The sequence below is a fragment of the Littorina saxatilis genome, linkage group LG16 (assembly GCF_037325665.1).
Source record: "Littorina saxatilis isolate snail1 linkage group LG16, US_GU_Lsax_2.0, whole genome shotgun sequence".
Classification (NCBI taxonomy): Eukaryota; Metazoa; Mollusca; class Gastropoda; order Littorinimorpha; family Littorinidae; genus Littorina; species Littorina saxatilis.
Window position 1 is genome coordinate 48,255,551 of NC_090260.1, and position 17,500 is coordinate 48,273,050.

At 41.8% G+C, this 17,500-nt stretch overlaps 1 long non-coding RNA gene across 1 annotated transcript in view; it reads right to left on the bottom strand.

Annotated features, from left to right (window-relative positions):
• Positions 1-12,674, bottom strand: part of LOC138951134 (uncharacterized) — a 14,697-nt gene extending 2,023 nt beyond the window's left edge. Inside the window, exons 1-4 of the long non-coding RNA XR_011451003.1 lie at positions 12,484-12,674; positions 9,798-9,880; positions 8,109-8,201; positions 5,790-5,862 (exon numbers count right to left, since the gene is read on the bottom strand). This is a non-coding gene — a long non-coding RNA (uncharacterized lncRNA). The remainder of the gene's footprint in view (positions 1-5,789; positions 5,863-8,108; positions 8,202-9,797; positions 9,881-12,483) is intronic.
• Positions 12,675-17,500: the final 4,826 nt, after the last annotated feature.

A 17,500-nucleotide genomic window follows, 5' to 3' on the forward strand; every position in this document is an offset into this window, starting at 1 on the left:
GGATGTTCTACGAACTTGTGTTTGTTGATGGCAGACGATGTTTCATCAGTTTTGAGAAACGTCGTCAGAACTAGACAAGACATTCCCCTTTCTACGCCCGGCGTGGAAAGGGCCCTGTCCTCAATTCATTTGTCATTAGAACATCAGTCCCAGCTTAGGATTTTTTCCTTTTTATATTTAGTCAAGTTTTGACTAAATATTTTAACGTAGAGGGGGGAATCGAGACGAGGGTCGTGGTGTATGTGTGTGTGTGTGTGTGTGTGTGTGTGTCTGTCTGTCTGTGTGTGTGTGTAGAGCGATTCAGACCAAACTACTGGACCGATCTTTATGAAATTTTACATGAGAGTTTCCGGGATTGATATCCCCGAAAAATTTTTTCATTTTGTTGATAAATGTCTTTGATGACGTCATATCCGGCTTTTCGTAAAAGTTGAGGCGGCACTGTCACGCTCTCATTTTTCAACCAAATTGGTTGAAATTTTGGCCAAGGAATCTTCGACAAAGCCCGGACTTCGGTATTGCATTTCAGCTTGGTGGCTTAAAAATTAATCAATGACTTTGGTAATTAAAAATCGGAAAATTGTAAAAAAAAAATGTTGTTATATAAAACGATTCAAATTTACGTTCATCTTATTCTCCATCATTTGCTGATTCCAAAAACATATAAATATGTTATATTTGGATTAAAAACAAGCTCTGAAAATTAAATATATAAAAATTATTATCAAAATTAAATTTTCGAAATCAATTTAAAAACACTTTCATCTTATTTCTTGTCGGTTCCTGATTCCAAAAACATATAGATATGATATGTTTGGATTAAAAACACGCTCAGAAAGTTAAAACGAAGAGAGGTACAGAAAAGCCTGCAATCCTTCTTCGCGCAACTACTACCCCGCTCTTCTTGTCAATTTCACTGCCTTTGCCATGAGCGGTGGCCTGACGATGCTACGAGTAAAATGGCATTGCGTTCAGTTTCATTCTGTGAGTTCGACAGCTACCCAATAAACATGCCAGAACTGGGCCACTGCTGGCTTTTTGCTGGCAAGTTTGGTAAAGCTGGCCATAAAAAAACCAACACTGGGCCAATTATGGTTTGCCAACAAAGGCCCAGTTATGGCTTGCCATCACTGGCCCATCTCTGGCATTCCAGTAATATTGTCGGCCAGTAAAATGCCTTAATTGGCCCACTGTTGGCACGCCATTGATGGCCCAGTGCTTGTTTGCCAGCATTGGGCCATAGGTGGCGATTTGCTGGCAATTATAGGTGGGTTTTTGCTGGCACGCCAGCAGTGGGCCAATGCTGGATTATTGCTGGCAAGAAGATCTGCGACAGCACAGCGGTATGACTTTCTCACTTGGAGTGACGTAATGTACAAACAAATGTCGAAATATCTTGACGTCACTCGTGATGATGACGCATTGTCAACTAAATCCGGCCCGCGGTGGTTCTGCAGATGTCCGGTTATTTGTTTTGCATTCAACTTCAAGGAATTTCCAAAGCACCTTCTTCGATTTCAGTACGCGTCCGATCTCCTCCGGCTAGAAGCAAGCGTGGTGAGTTTCACAAACAGTTGTGTGAGCAGGTCGTCGCAACGGCGTTAGATCTAGTATCTTCTTGTTCTTTTCCTCCGTTGTCGGTCTTTTTTTCAACTTTCTTCTGCTGGACGTTTGAGTCAGTTCGCAAAATATAATAGACTTTAAGAAGTCGTCCTCTCTGCGCGTTTGTGTGTGTGTGTGTGTGTGTGTGTGTGTGTGTGTGTGTGTGTGTGTGTGTGTGTATGTGTGTGTGTGTGTGTGTGCGCCCGCGCGCGCGGTTGTGTGTGTGTGTGTGTGTGTGTGTGCGCCCGCGCGCGCGGTTGTGTGTGTGTGTGTGTGTGTGTGTGTGTGTGTGTGTGTGTGTGTGTGTGTGTGTGCCTTTTTCCTTTCTTTGTGTGATTGAGTTTGTTTTGTCTCTGTCAAAAGAAAAGCACCATAGGCATTACCATAAGCTTACTTGTAACCAAACAAATTGCATCTTGTGAATGTTGACATTGAGTATGTGTCTATTCACTCCAGGACAAAGATTTGTGCAAGTGTCTGACTGCCCAACTGGATAAGATGCAGCTCGCCTGGGTCTCAGTTCCTGAGAGAAACGCAAGAGAGCTGTCCGAGACAACGTAAGCTTCGCAGGTTAGATCAAAATACATATTCCTGTTGACCCCTTACTTCTGCTTGGCATTTTAGTCAGTTCAGAAAATATGATAGATTACAAGAAGTCGTCCTCTCTGTGAGAATGCCTCTGTGTGTGTATGTGTGTGTGTGTGTGTGTGTGTGAGTGTGCGTGTGTGTGAGTGTGCGTGAGTGTGCGTGCGCGTGTGTGTGTGCGCGTGTGTGTGTGTGAGCGCGCGCGCGTGCGTGCGTGCGTGTGCTGTATGCTTGCGTTTGTTTGGTTGTTTGGTTGTTTGGTTGTGTGTGTGTGTGTGTGTGTGTGTGTGTGTGTGTGTGTGTGTGTGTGTGTGTGTGTGTGTGTGTGTGTGTGTGTGTGATATGGAATAATGAATTAACACCAACAAAACTCGTTTGCTTTCATGTTTCAAGAGGTGAACGGCAGGAGGACTTGAGAGTTTCAATGGCTTACCGTAGGCTACGACGTCAGGACAAAGAAATGAAGCGTTATCTCAACGTTGCGGATGCGAACAGAGAAATGACAGAATCAAGACAATCCTACGGAGGTTTACTGGGAAGTGAACAAGAAACATTCCTGCCTTTGGTCATCATGTCTCGAGTGTGAAATTTAGAACGCTGTACAAATAAAATAAAACAGTGAGCAACTGAAAACAAAGCGTACGTTTCTGTAATGTTTCGGTAATGAGTCGTTGCTGTTTGGAAGCTTTACATTTGTTTTGTTTTTAATATATATTACTGTATTGTTGTTGTGCCCGCTATAACTGCGTTGATGACGATATTCTGTCAAAACCACTGCCTTTACTTGCCAGATAAGTTACACGACAAATGTGATTAGCATTTCAATTGCATTTTACTGATGAATTTGATAATTACGCATATGCATATTGCTAATGTACAGCTTGACAGCATTGCCCTTTGCTTTATTTGCGCACGTCTTGCCGCCAGCATGGGTTGAAAAGTCCATTGATGTGCTGTGTTTTGTTATTGTTATTACATTCACAGTAAAAAATGACAAAACAAAGCATATTTATAGACTTCTAACAACCATCTATGGGCTAACAAGACTGTGCAGATCGAGTACATGAATAGAGCCGTCATTCTATCCGAATCAGTGGTATTGGTATATTTCCTGCAACTTATTGGCATTTTGCTGGCAATGGTAAAGACAGAAATATGGCATTTTGCCGGGCCACAACTGGCCCGGTAATTTCAGCAGGTAAAGGGCCATTAACGGAAAATATATGGAAACAAGTTTTTTTTATATGGAACTAAAAACCTGCAAAAAATGCTGGCAAAATGCTGGCGAAATGCTGGCAAAATGCTGGGTTTTTGATGGCAAGCCATCAATAAGCCATCAAATAAATGATGGGTTTTTGCTGGCAAAATTCTGGCAAAATGATGGCAAGCCATCAAAAAGCCATCAAATAAATGATGGGTTTTTGCTGGCAAAATTCTGGCAAGATGATGGCAAAATGATGGCAAGCCATCAAAAAGCCATCAAATAAATGATGGGTTTTTGCTGGAAAATTGCTGGCAAATTGCTGGCAAAATGATGGCAAGCCATCAAAAAGCCAGCAAATAAATGATGGGTTTTTGCTGGCAAAGTGCTGGCTTGCCAGTGATGGCCCATCAATTTGCCAATGTGCATACGGGTAATATGCCAGCATTGGGCCATAAGTGGGCCTTTGATGGCAGTAGTTCTGGCAACTGGCATTGCCATCAAAACGCCAGCAATGGCCCAGTTCTGGCATGTTTATTGGGTACTTAAAAATTAATTAATGACTTTGGTCATTAAAAAACTGAAAATTGTAAAAAAAAATGTTGTTATATAAAACGATTCAAATTTACGTTCATCTTATTCTCCATCATTTGCTGATTCCAAAACCATATAAATATGTTATATTTGGATTAAAAACAAGCTCTGAAAATTAAATATATAAAAATTATTATCAAAATTAAATTTTCGAAATCAATTTAAAAACACTTTCATCTTATTCCTTGTCGGTTCCTGATTCCAAAAACATATAGATATGATATGTTTGGATTAAAAACACGCCCAGAAAGTTAAAACGAAGAGAGGTACAGAAAAGCGTGCTATGCAGCACAGCGAAACCACTACAGCGCTGAACAGGCTCGTCAGTTTCACTCCGTTTTGCACAAGCGGCAGACTACGGTCATTGTGAAAAAATGCAGTGCGTTCAGTTTCATTCTGTGAGTTCGACTGAGCTTGACTAAATGTTGTATTTTCGCCTTACGCGACTTGTTTAGAGTTCTTTTGGTTAAGATCCATAGAATTATTGAGAGATGCAAGCCTTCCTTTTTTATAAAGAAGGCTCTCATACTCTTGTTTTGTTTGTGCTCACTTCCCCGTGAAGGGGCAGCGAATTATATGCTTTTTCGGGTCTCGCGCAAGATATTGAGTATTTTGAACATATTCGTCTTGCATGGCTCCTTTTGGAGTGCCAGACCAGAATCTCAGGTTCTTTCCTTTTAAACGGATAGAAGCAAATTATTGCAACACAGCGCTGACTAGATGGGCTTCCACACTCATTGAACAAGCTTATGAGTGTGGCAGTCAAATGGGGGGGGGGGGGGGGGAGCGTTCAGTCCTTCCTCTGCGTTCTCCTAGAACTCATGGAGCCAGAGCTTGGGCCGCTTATTTGGCGGTTCTGTGACCAGGCAAAATCTCGAACGGCCTCAGAGCGGTGTTTTGGACGTTTTTGAGACGTCTTTCTTAAACTACTTTCTGCGGGTCTCTCTAGTACCCGCCGGGATGGTAGTAGTTGCTTACCAGTCATGGTAGTAGTTGCTTACCAGTCATGGTAGTAGTTGCTTACCAGTCATGGTAGTAGTTGCTTACCAGTCATGGTAGTAGCTGCTTACCAGTCATGGTAGTAGTTGCTTACCAGTCATGGTAGTAGCTGCTTACCAGTCATGGTAGTAGTTGCTTACCAGTCATGGTAGTAGTTGCTTACCAGTCATGGTAGTAGTTGCTTACCAGTCATGATTGAAGCAGGCCGGATTCTTACCAGAAATAAGTGAGTTTCCCGCCACCTTTTGTAGCAATCTACTATATACATGTATGTGAGTTGGAGTAAGAATATGTCATTTAATCGACAATTTCAATAATAAATTTTCATCAAACTTACCTAACTCACATAGTAAATTCCCTCCCAACCTACCCCGCAATCGTTATTAATTGTTGAAGGTGGTGTTTCACTGGGAATGACTATACCGGCGGTATGTACCGCGCATGTGCGGGCTGCCGGTGAGGGGAGGTAACTACCAGGGCCTTGGCTTCAAGGTTTTGTTTTGTTTTGGGAGTTACCTCCCCCCGTTACCAGGGTCTGTACTTCAATGTCTAAGCATCAAACGGAAGTGTGTGTGTGTCCATGCGCTTGTGTGTGTGTGTGTGTGTGTGTGTGTGTGTGTGTGTGTGTGTGTGTGTGTGTGTGTGTGTGTGTGTGTGTGTGTGTGTGTGTGTGTGTGTGTGTGTGCGTGCGTGCAAGTCATAAGTGGATTCGCATAAACAAAAAACGCCTTCTTTTTAAGTACTTGGATTACTTATTTGAATTTGCAGCTCACACCACACAGACCCCTGGGAGCCAAAAAATACTCACCACCACTCGCTATGTTCCTCATAGGCTTCGGCCCCAAAAATCCTCTTGATCCGTGTGTATTTTGGCCGCAGGTCTGTGGACACACGATACGTCACATTGCACCATTAAATACGTCCAATTGCACCATTAAATACGTCCCATTGTACCATTAAATACGCCACATTGCACCATTAAATACGTTTCGTTGCACCATTTAATATGTCACATTGCACCATTGAATACGTCACATTGCACCAATAAATACGTCCCATTGCACCATTTAATATGTCACATTGCACCATTAAATACGTCGCATTGTACAATTGAATACATCACATTGTACCATTAAATACGTCCCATAGCACCATTGAATACGTCACATTGCACAATTAAATACGTACCATTGCACCATTGAATACATCACATTGCAACATTGCACCATTGAATACGTCACATTGCACCATTTAATATGTCACACTGCATCATTGAATACGTCACATTGCACCATTTAAAATGTCATATTGCTTCATTGAACATTGCACCATTGAATACGTTACGTTAATTAGTAGTAGTATTAGTAGTTGTAGTAGTAGTAGTAGTAGTAGTAGTAGTAGTAGTAGTAGTAGTAGTAGTGTGGAAAGTTGTGTTCATAAGCCTCGCGGCTTTTTAAGCGTCTCATCTTATTTCAAATTCGTTGTCGGTCGATCAAATTTAACACTTTCTACCCCACCTATGTTGACCAAGTGTTTTTTAGCCGAGACCAGCTGTGCTGCAGCAGGTCACTCAGAATTGTAGTACATGTAACTGTGTGGAAACTGTGTATCAACACGCTGGAATACAGGCGTTAAAGATCAACGTTACAGGAAGCGACTGAAGTGACTGTGTGTACGGATATATCCGTACCAGGTCAGATAGAGTCATAAGAGTGGGTACGAATATATCCGTACCTGGGAGATAAGTTAACATGCTCAAACTCGCTTCCTCGATATCAATCATCATAAAATAAAGTGACTGAATGATAAGTTTTTCTTTGTCTAGCAGATTCTTGAAGGTGTTGGTGTTTTGTGAGCTTTTAACAACATCAGAAAATGTGTTCGAAAACTCTTTTCATTTCATCAGTCACCTTCATTAACAGCTATTGTTTTCAGCGTGGCAATAGGGTCCGATATTTAGACGAGACAAGTATAATGCGGACGAGTTGTTACGCTGAAAACACAATAGCGTTTATATAGCTATTCTGACATTATTATTCTCTGTTAAAACCATGTTTTTGTCAGCAACAGCTACCAGAATGGTCCATGTCGTTGATTGCAGACGACGGTTATAGTGCGCATATCCCTTCGCGCATATATCCACGGAAATCACCGAACATTGAAAAACCCACGGATATGCAAAGGGAGAAGACTCGAGATAACCGGCTGTTTAGCATTACGTCAATATGCTAGGAATCATTTGACGTCATGACGTATCATGCTTGCCTACGTATATATACATTCTATGTTCGAAAGTCTGACTTCTGTTGGAGAGACCAGTAACTTTAATTTTATTTGAACATTGCACGACGTTCTATATGACAGGAGAGTTTGCTGATTTTGTGTTTTTCTTTGGAAAGATCGTCTGCTAGAATCAGATAGGTCGCTTCAGATTGCAGCTTCTTGAACTTTGCAAGGTTTGTTGCCTGTTACAGAACTGGATTTTACACGTAATGTATGTCATGTACAGTAAGCAACAACACACACACACACAAAGCAAATGGCATCGTCTGTCGACTAGTCACAGAAACAAACCTGGCGAGGTACATGCGTGTACTTTATACACGTGGAAGAAACCGGAACCATGCGTCTTTATTATTGCCGATATCAAAAAACAAGAAATGTAGGTTGTTGGAACGTTTGTGATTGACATAACAATACGTTCACAGATATTTCGACCCAACGGTCTTTTAAGTGAACAGACAAACACATATTCACACACAACTTATCTTGATAGTTCTATCAGTTTACGTCCGCTCGTCTGGAAGCCGAGCGAATGAATAGAACTATCACGATACGTTTTGTGTAAATATTTGTTTGTCTGTCAGTGTAGTTTTATGCTTTGACTGTTTGTCTGTCGGGGTAGTGTTATGCTTTGTCTGTTTGTCTGTCGGGGTAGTGTTATGCTTTGTCTGTTTGTCTGTCGGGGTAGTGTTATGCTTTGTCTGTTTGTCTGTCGGGGTAGTTTTATGCTTTGTCTGTTTGTCTGTCGGGGTAGTGTTATGCTTTGACTGTTTGTCTGTCGGGGTAGTGTTATGCTTTGTCTGTCTGCATGTTTGTCTGTCTGTGTGTTTGCACTTATACTCACGCATATCTCCGGTGCGTTTATTCAGCTTTTCCAATGATGTGTGTTGCCTGGTAGTATGGTACACACGGTCTTCGGAAAAAATCAGATTCCTCCCTGGAATCAAAAAGGAGATAATACCTTTCAGCAGCCTTTCAGCATTTATTAAGACAATAATTGCGCGAGGTCAATGGGTCACTTTTCTCACCTACGCTTTTCTGTGGCAATAGAGAGTTATAGCAGGACGGTGGTCGTCGTGTCGATGAAATAACCAATCAGCGTCGTCGTTTCGATGAAAGAGCTGCACGGGGAGGTTGGTCTTTAAGCATATTAACTGGTCAAGTTTCCTGGTATTCCCGTTAGCATAGCTTTCCGGGCGCCTGCTGTGGCACAGCAAAGGGATTCTAGTTCAAAATACCCTACAGTCACTAGTCGACAGTGTGATAGCTCTTTAAATAGCTTAGATCAGAAGTCTATCATCTGGAAGTATTTATCTACTATTACCAGCAGTCGACACGCGGTGATACATAATTATGCCCTTTGACTTTTCCTCGGGGATATCCCGTCCTAAAAATAGAATACGAGATTTTGGGAAAGCTGTTCAAGGGCACTCACGCACATGCGATATTCAATTTTTAAAACACGAATCAAAACCTTTGGGATAAATCAAAAAAGAATAAAATACAAGAATATAGAGTTTAGAAAAGAAGGGAAAAAAGGTTAAAAAAATCATGTTTTACAAAAGTCTTTGGGGACCCGAAACCGCCGGCATTGGAGGCAAACGTCATTCCACCCCGCCACAAGGCCGCTTACGCGTGAACATTAAAACTTGAACTGCCAAAATAACTGCCACGTACCCGGGTCAGTTTTCAAATCGAGCATTTGTTGACCGATCCCGCTAGAAGTAATCAATATAAATGCAACTTTTTTAAAATTTATTATTATTTCGATTCATTTCATAATCCCTCTCCCCCCTCCCCCACTCAAAATGTAAACACTAGGGACTTCCAGAGTCGCCTTCGTCAAAACTTCGGTTGTGCCGATCTACGTGAATTTGCTTCTGTAAAATGTTCATTTTGGAGGCCCAGTGCAAAAACACAGACACCCACACAAAAGGTATACAAACGCAGCTTAATTCAGATCTAGATCTAGACTCCAAGCTTGACACATCCTGTCATATTTTCCTTTCCTTGGTTGCTACTTCGTAACTCCCAATCATGTGTTCCCAAGGCGATTAATGATGCCGTTGTTGTCAGCAACATGATTTCCCCCACGTTCCCCTCATGTTCTCGCGATGGAGGCTCGAACATATATGGAACAACACGATTGTGGTTTACCACGTTTTGTGCGCCACGACTGTCGTCCATAATGCTCTCTTCCTAAGCCTACGTCACAGGCACTTGCAGGCGCGTCGGGAGTTCTCGGGTTTTCTCAGCAAAGTCCGGATGAGCAAATTTAGTACGCATGCCAGTTGGCGAACGGCTGAGCGCAGAGCGGTTAAAGTGCAGAAAACTGACATAACTGGAACCCCTCTACACAAAAAAAAAACTGTACTTGGAGGGTTTAAACACACTTTAAGCACCGCATCGCATTGTTGTAACACAAAGACACAATTAAAAGCATAATCGTACAGTCACAAGTTGCACTGTGGCTTTGGAAGTGGATCGACAGACAGAAAGACGGAGCCAAGGAAGTGCAGCTAATGTTTCTTACCTGCGATCGAAATCAGGAGAAGAACGAGAAAGAGACAGCGTGCATACATCATCCCACTTCAACTTGTTGTCTCGGGTTAAAGGCTGGAAAACAACATACATCATCCCACTTCAACTTGTTGTCTCGGGTTAAAGGCTGGAAAACAACAGACATCATCCCACTTCAACTTTTTGTCTCGGGTTAAAGGCTGGAAAACAACAGACATCATCCCACTTCAACTTGTTGTCTCGGGTTAAAGGCTGGAAAACAACAGACATCATCCCACTTCAACTTTTTGTCTCGGGTTAAAGGCTGGAAAACAACAGACATCATCCCACTTCAACTTTTTGTCTCGGGTTAAAGGCTGGAAAACAACAGACATCATCCCACTTCAACTTTTTGTCTCGGGTTAAAGGCTGGAAAACAACAGACATCATCCCACTTCAACTTTTTGTCTCGGGTTAAAGGCTGGAAAACAACAGACATCATCCCACTTCAACTTGTTGTCTCGGGTTAAAGGCTGGAAAACAACAGACATCATCCCACTTCAACTTTTTGTCTCGGGTTAAAGGCTGGAAAACAACATACATCATCCCACTTCAACTTTTTGTCTCGGGTTAAAGGCTGGAAAACAACAGACATCATCCCACTTCAACTTTTTGTCTCGGGGTAAAAGCCGGAAAACAACAGACATCATCCCACTTCAACTTTTTGTCTCGGGTTAAAGGCTGGAAAACAACAGACATCATCCCACTTCAACTTTTTGTCTCGGGTTAAAGGCTGGAAAACAACAGACATCATCCCACTTCAACTTTTTGTCTCGGGTTAAAGGCTGGAAAACAACAGACATCATCCCACTTCAACTTTTTGTCTCGGGTTAAAGGCTGGAAAACAACAGACATCATCCCACTTCAACTTTTTGTCTCGGGTTAAAGGCTGGAAAACAACAGACATCATCCCACTTCAACTTTTTGTCTCGGGTTAAAGGCTGGAAAACAACAGACATCATCCCACTTCAACTTTTTGTCTCGGGTTAAAGGCTGGAAAACAACAGACATCATCCCACTTCAACTTTTTGTCTCGGGTTAAAAGCTGGAAAACAACAGACATCATCCCACTTCAACTTTTTGTCTCGGGTTAAAGGCTGGAAAACAACAGACATCATCCCACTTCAACTTTTTGTCTCGGGTTAAAGGCTGGAAAACAACAGACATCATCCCACTTCAACTTTTTGTCTCGGGTTAAAGGCTGGAAAACAACAGACATCATCCCACTTCAACTTTTTGTCTCGGGTTAAAGGCTGGAAAACAACAGACATCATCCCACTTCAACTTTTTGTCTCGGGTTAAAGGCTGGAAAACAACAGACATCATCCCACTTCAACTTTTTGTCTCGGGTTAAAGGCTGGAAAACAACAGACATCATCCCACTTCAACTTGTTGTCTCGGGTTAAAGGCTGGAAAACAACAGACATCATCCCACTTCAACTTTTTGTCTCGGGTTAAAGGCTGGAAAACAACAGACATCATCCCACTTCAACTTTTTGTCTCGGGTTAAAAGCTGGAAAACAACATACATCATCCCACTTCAACTTTTTGTCTCGGGTTAAAGGCTGGAAAACAACAGACATCATCCCACTTCAACTTTTTGTCTCGGGTTAAAGGCTGGAAAACAACAGACATCATCCCACTTCAACTTGTTGTCTCGGGTTAAAGGCTGGAAAACAACAGACATCATCCCACTTCAACTTTTTGTCTCGGGTTAAAGGCTGGAAAACAACATACATCATCCCACTTCAACTTTTTGTCTCGGGTTAAAGGCTGGAAAACAACAGACATCATCCCACTTCAACTTTTTGTCTCGGGTTAAAGGCTGGAAAACAACAGACATCATCCCACTTCAACTTTTTGTCTCGGGTTAAAGGCTGGAAAACAACAGACATCATCCCACTTCAACTTTTTGTCTCGGGTTAAAGGCTGGAAAACAACAGACATCATCCCACTTCAACTTTTTGTCTCGGGTTAAAGGCTGGAAAACAACAGACATCATCCCACTTCAACTTTTTGTCTCGGGTTAAAGGCTGGAAAACAACAGACATCATCCCACTTCAACTTTTTGTCTCGGGTTAAAGGCTGGAAAACAACAGACATCATCCCACTTCAACTTGTTGTCTCGGGTTAAAGGCTGGAAAACAACAGACATCATCCCACTTCAACTTGTTGTCTCGGGTTAAAAGCTGGAAAACAACAGACATCATCCCACTTCAACTTGTTGTCTCGGGTTAAAAGCTGGAAAACAACAGACATCATCCCACTTCAACTTTTTGTCTCGGGTTAAAGGCTGGAAAACAACAGACATCATCCCACTTCAACTTGTTGTCTCGGGTTAAAGGCTGGAAAACAACAGACATCATCCCACTTCAACTTTTTGTCTCGGGTTAAAGGCTGGAAAACAACAGACATCATCCCACTTCAACTTTTTGTCTCGGGTTAAAGGCTGGAAAACAACAGACATCATCCCACTTCAACTTGTTGTCTCGGGTTAAAAGCTGGAAAACAACAGACATCATCCCACTTCAACTTTTTGTCTCGGGTTAAAAGCTGGAAAACAACAGAAAAAATGAGATCACGTAAATCTATGTCAAAACATTTTGTTCGTGTGATTTAGATCACAAGAAAAAGATTAGTCTTACAATTGTAATACCTACCAAACAGTAAGAAAACCTTCCGTTGGCTGTAGCGATTGACTTCTCGTTGGCAGTAGTGGTTGACTTCTCGTTGGCTGTAGTGGTTGACTACTCGTTGGCTGTAGTGGTTGACTTCTCGTTGGCTGTAGGGGTTGACTACTCGTTGGCTGTAGTGGTTGACTTCTCGTTGGCTGTAGTGGTTGACTTCTTTTCTGAAGACGTGACTGGGCGAGCTCTCTCTTATATATATATCTGCCACAAAGGCTCATGACTTCTGGCGTTATCCAAGTGGGAGGATTTTGTTTTAAGCCTAATGACTGGTGCGTGTGTGGTTGTTTACATTCTTCCTACAGGGAGGAGATCCCATTTAACGACAATTTTACCGAGGGGATTAACGCATCGTCATCTATAAGCTTATGGGAGAGATTAAGACATTGTCATATATACGTTTATTGAAGGGATTAACGCACTCTCATTACAAAGGGAATGCCCTCCGTCACCTGAGGTCGGTTTAGCATTGAAATCAGTAAGTGCACGACATAGATTAATTTGTGCTTTCTTTAATCCTTTTGACTTAATGGCGAACCTGCTTGGATTAGACACGCGCGTTCATTTAAACATGATTTTATTCAAATAACTTGGGGTGGCATGTAAAACAAACAAAAACCTTAGGAATATACAACAAGCTTTGCTTATGTTCAGTACATATGATTATGTATTTAATATACACAGAAAGCGTCTGCCGGTAGTGTCAAGGTCAAAATAATGCCAATACCCTAACACAAGTCATATAAAAATAAAGAATGTATAACTAATAATCAAAAGAAAGCAAACACACACACACACAAAGACTATACTGCATACAGACTACTGCTTGTCTCATCTTGGTAAATGGAGTCAGATTTCGTGCAGACCTACAGGTTGACCACCCCAACCCTCCCAACACACCCCCCCCCCCCCCAAAAAAAAAAGAAGAAAAAAAAAAAAAAAAAAAGGTAATCATAATAATAATAACAATTTAAGTTATTGAGGCATCACAGTGCGCGCTAAGAGATTTATAGATCAAATCGTTACAATGAACTATTGAACCAAGAGCACTAATAAGCATTTTTGAGATTTGCTCTATACATCTCTTAGTGCACCGTGATAGTTTCAATAACGATATTGTTAGTAACGCAAGAGATAAAAACATGACTCACAATGCACATTTTGCTGTGCGCATTTGGACAGGCATAACTGCGTGGTCAGGTCGTGTTGGATCTACTTTTGTGTGTGCCGTCTCAAGTTGGCCGTGCTTTCAGTCACACACAAACTCTTGTTATAATTTCTGCTGGTAAGTTCCAGTATAGTGTTAATCTAAAAAGTGAAGTTCTTTCATAGAGACCTCATTCTATCTCGAAGAAAGGACTGTGTACTTAGTTGTTTTCGATTCGAAACCTTCGCGCTTCGATTGACTGTGCAGAGTGACGCCCCCTGATTTGACTGCCAGACCTGCTCGAGGACCCGGTTAGCTCATTTTCAAAATACATTTGGTATGTTACTCGTGTTGTATCTACACTCATCTGGGTGTCTGGTACTGAATGTGGACGGTAAGAGTGCTCGGCGCCCTACACGTATTATATCCCCGTACATTTTGTCCTTCACATTTTGCCGAACATGTCAATTTGCTGAGCAATTGAAAGCGGGTGTTATGTCGTCTGCTAGGACAATCAAACCAGTCGAATGCAAATACCCCGTGCAGTGAAATTGACAGGCCTGTTACACGTTCGTTTCCAAAAGTAAATTTCTCGTGTTGCATCAGCACGCAAGAGGGTGGCTGGTACTAAGTCTATTTCATGGTAAGAACGTTCTGAACCCTACACGTTTTTGATTTCGATAGTTGTTGCCTTGAAATAATGATAACAAACAATAATAGTTGTACAATGTTAAACCCTAAAGACATGAGGTTCGTGAACCTATCAAAGTATAGGTTGTTGATGCCTAATGTCCTCTCGAATTATTAGGCTATCTGGGGCCGTCATCGTTGTACATAAAAGTTAAACCCAAATACATAAGGTTTGTGAACTTACGAAAGTACAGGTTGCTGGTTTGCTATATCCCCTCAACCTATTAGGCTTAACCGGACCGTATGGAAATACAGACGATTATTTGTTTTAATCCAATATTATTCTTTATTTCACACGTCAACACACACACGCAAAGCCTATGCTGCATAAGGACTACTGCGTCTCTCGTTTTAGTAAATGGAGTCAGATCTTAGCTTCTAATCCTATAGACTTACAAGGTGACCCCCCCCCCCCCAAAAAAAAAAAAAAAAAAGATAGTTACCCCAATTCTGTTAACCGAATAATTTTTAATTTGATGAGCCTATTGACTTTAGTTAATGCGTCCACAAAGTGCCACGTTTGCATGTCAAATGGTCAGACGTTTTTGCTCTTTCAAACAAATCCAAATTTGGGGATTGCCTCAATAAAAGGATGTGTGCAATTGAACCGTAGCCACATCCATCCGACTTTAAAGCATCTAGGCATCCTTTTGGGCTTTCTCAAAGGACTCAAATGCAAGCAGCATCAGTAAAATAAATCCGTGACGTGAATACAGCAATAAAAGGCAGGATCAGGGTCAGGCTGTTTTAACTAACGAACGAATGAACAAACGCACGAACTAACTAACTTCCCAACTAACTAACTAACTAACTGACTAAACTCAAACCTTTCTGAGCGACCCCTATTTCAACCGGCACGGTTGGCCTAGTGGTAAGGCGTCCGCCCTGTGATCGGGAGGTCGTGGGTTCGAACCCCGGCCGGGTCATACCTAAGACTTTAAAATTGGCAATCTAGTGGCTGCTCCGCCTGGCGTCTGGCATTATGGGGTTAGTGCTAGGACTGGTAGGTCTGGTGTAAGAATAATGTGACTGGGTGAGACATGGAGCCTGTGCTGCGAATTCTGTCTTGTGTGTGGCGCACGTTATATGTCAAAGCAGCACCGCCCTGATATGGCCCTTCGTGGTCGGCTGGGCGTTAAGCAAACAATCAAACAAACAAACCCCTATTTCAACTAACGAACTCGTCAGCATTTCTTCTCATGAGAAGGATCTAATTTCTGCCGTTATCCAAGTGGGAGGATTTTGTTTTCATCCTGATGACTGCCGTTATCCAAGTGGGAGGATTTTGTTTTCATCCTGATGACTGCCGTTATCCAAGTGGGAGGATTTTGTTTTCATCCTGATGACTGCCGTTATCCAAGTGGGAGGATTTTGTTTTCATCCTGATGACTGCCGTTATCCAAGTGGGAGGATTTTGTTTTCATCCTGATGACTGCCGTTATCCAAGTGGGAGGATTTTGTTTTCATCCTGATGACTGCCGTTATCCAAGTGGGAGGATTTTGTTTTCATCCTGATGACTGCCGTTATCCAAGTGGGAGGATTTTGTTTTCATCCTGATGACTGCCGTTATCCAAGTGGGAGGATTTTGTTTTCATCCTGATGACTGCCGTTATCCAAGTGGGAGGATTTTGTTTTAATCCTGATGACTGGTGCATATGTAGTTGATTACATGCTTCCAACACGGAGGAGATCATAGCTAACGAAAAGTTTGACTGACGGGCCTAATGCACCATCATCTTTAAGCTTATGGAAGGGATTAACGCATACGTTTCTTGATGAGATTAACGCACTGTCCTATATAATATATTATGTTGAATAAAGGGATTGACGCACCGTCGTATATATTTTGATCGAAGGTATTAACGCATTATCATATATATACGATAAATTGAAGGGATAAACGCACCTTCATATATATGTTGATTGAAGGGATTAACACCTTGTCATATATAAGATTATTGAAGGGATTAACGCACCGTCATATATATACATATGTTTATTAAAGGGATTAACGCGCTTTCTTTAAAAAGTGTATGCCCTGCACCGCTTGAGTTTGATTTAACAATAATATCAATCATTGCACGACATGGATTAATTTGTGTTTTCTTTAATCCTTTTGACTTGATGGTGAACCGGCTTGGATTAGACACGCGTGTTGGGTTTACACATAATTTTATTCAGATAACATGGGGTGGGGGGCATTCATTAGACAAACTTGGGACCACACAACAAGCTATGCTTATACTAAGTGCATGTGATTATGATTTTACATCTACACAGAAAGCGTCTGATGCAGAAACATACAAGGTGAAAAAAAAAAAAGCAAATTCCCCTTACAGACGTCAAATTGAAATACAAAAATGTAACTAATGATCTAAAGCAAACACAAACATGCAAAGACTATAATGCATAAGGTCTAGGTAAATGGAGTCAGATTTTAAATACACACACACACACACACACACACACACACACACACACACACACACACACACACACACCGTGACACACAAACACACACACATACACAAACACACACACACACACACAAACACACACACACACGCGCACACACACACACACACACATACACAGACAAACACACACACATTGCGACGATCTGCTCACACAACTGTTTCTATTTGTGAAACTCACCACGCTTGCTTCTAGCCGGAGGAGATCGGGCGCGTATTGCAATCGAAGAAGGTGCTTTGGAAATTCCTTGAATGCAAAACATTGAAAACTGCCAACCATTAGACGTTTTCTGCAAATAAACCCACATCTGCAGAACCACCGCGGGCCGGATTTAATTGACAATCTGTCATTATCACGAGTGACGTCAAGCTGTTTTGACGTAACACACAGCATTGTCTCGGGAAAAGTCTTAGTTTTTAAACCACGCATAACTAAAGACGAATGCCAACCAAAAAAAACGGCAATGGCCCATAAATGGCAAACCAGAACCTGGCCATCAATGGCAAGCCAATATTGGGCCATTTCTGGTATTTCATTGGCCATAATTATTAACTTCTAGCATGCCACAACTGGGCCAATTAGGGCATGACATTTATGGCCCGGTGTAACACGAGAAAATTACTCCCACGAGATTTTTACTCCGGAGTAAAAATTTCGTACGAAAATGTTACTCCCTT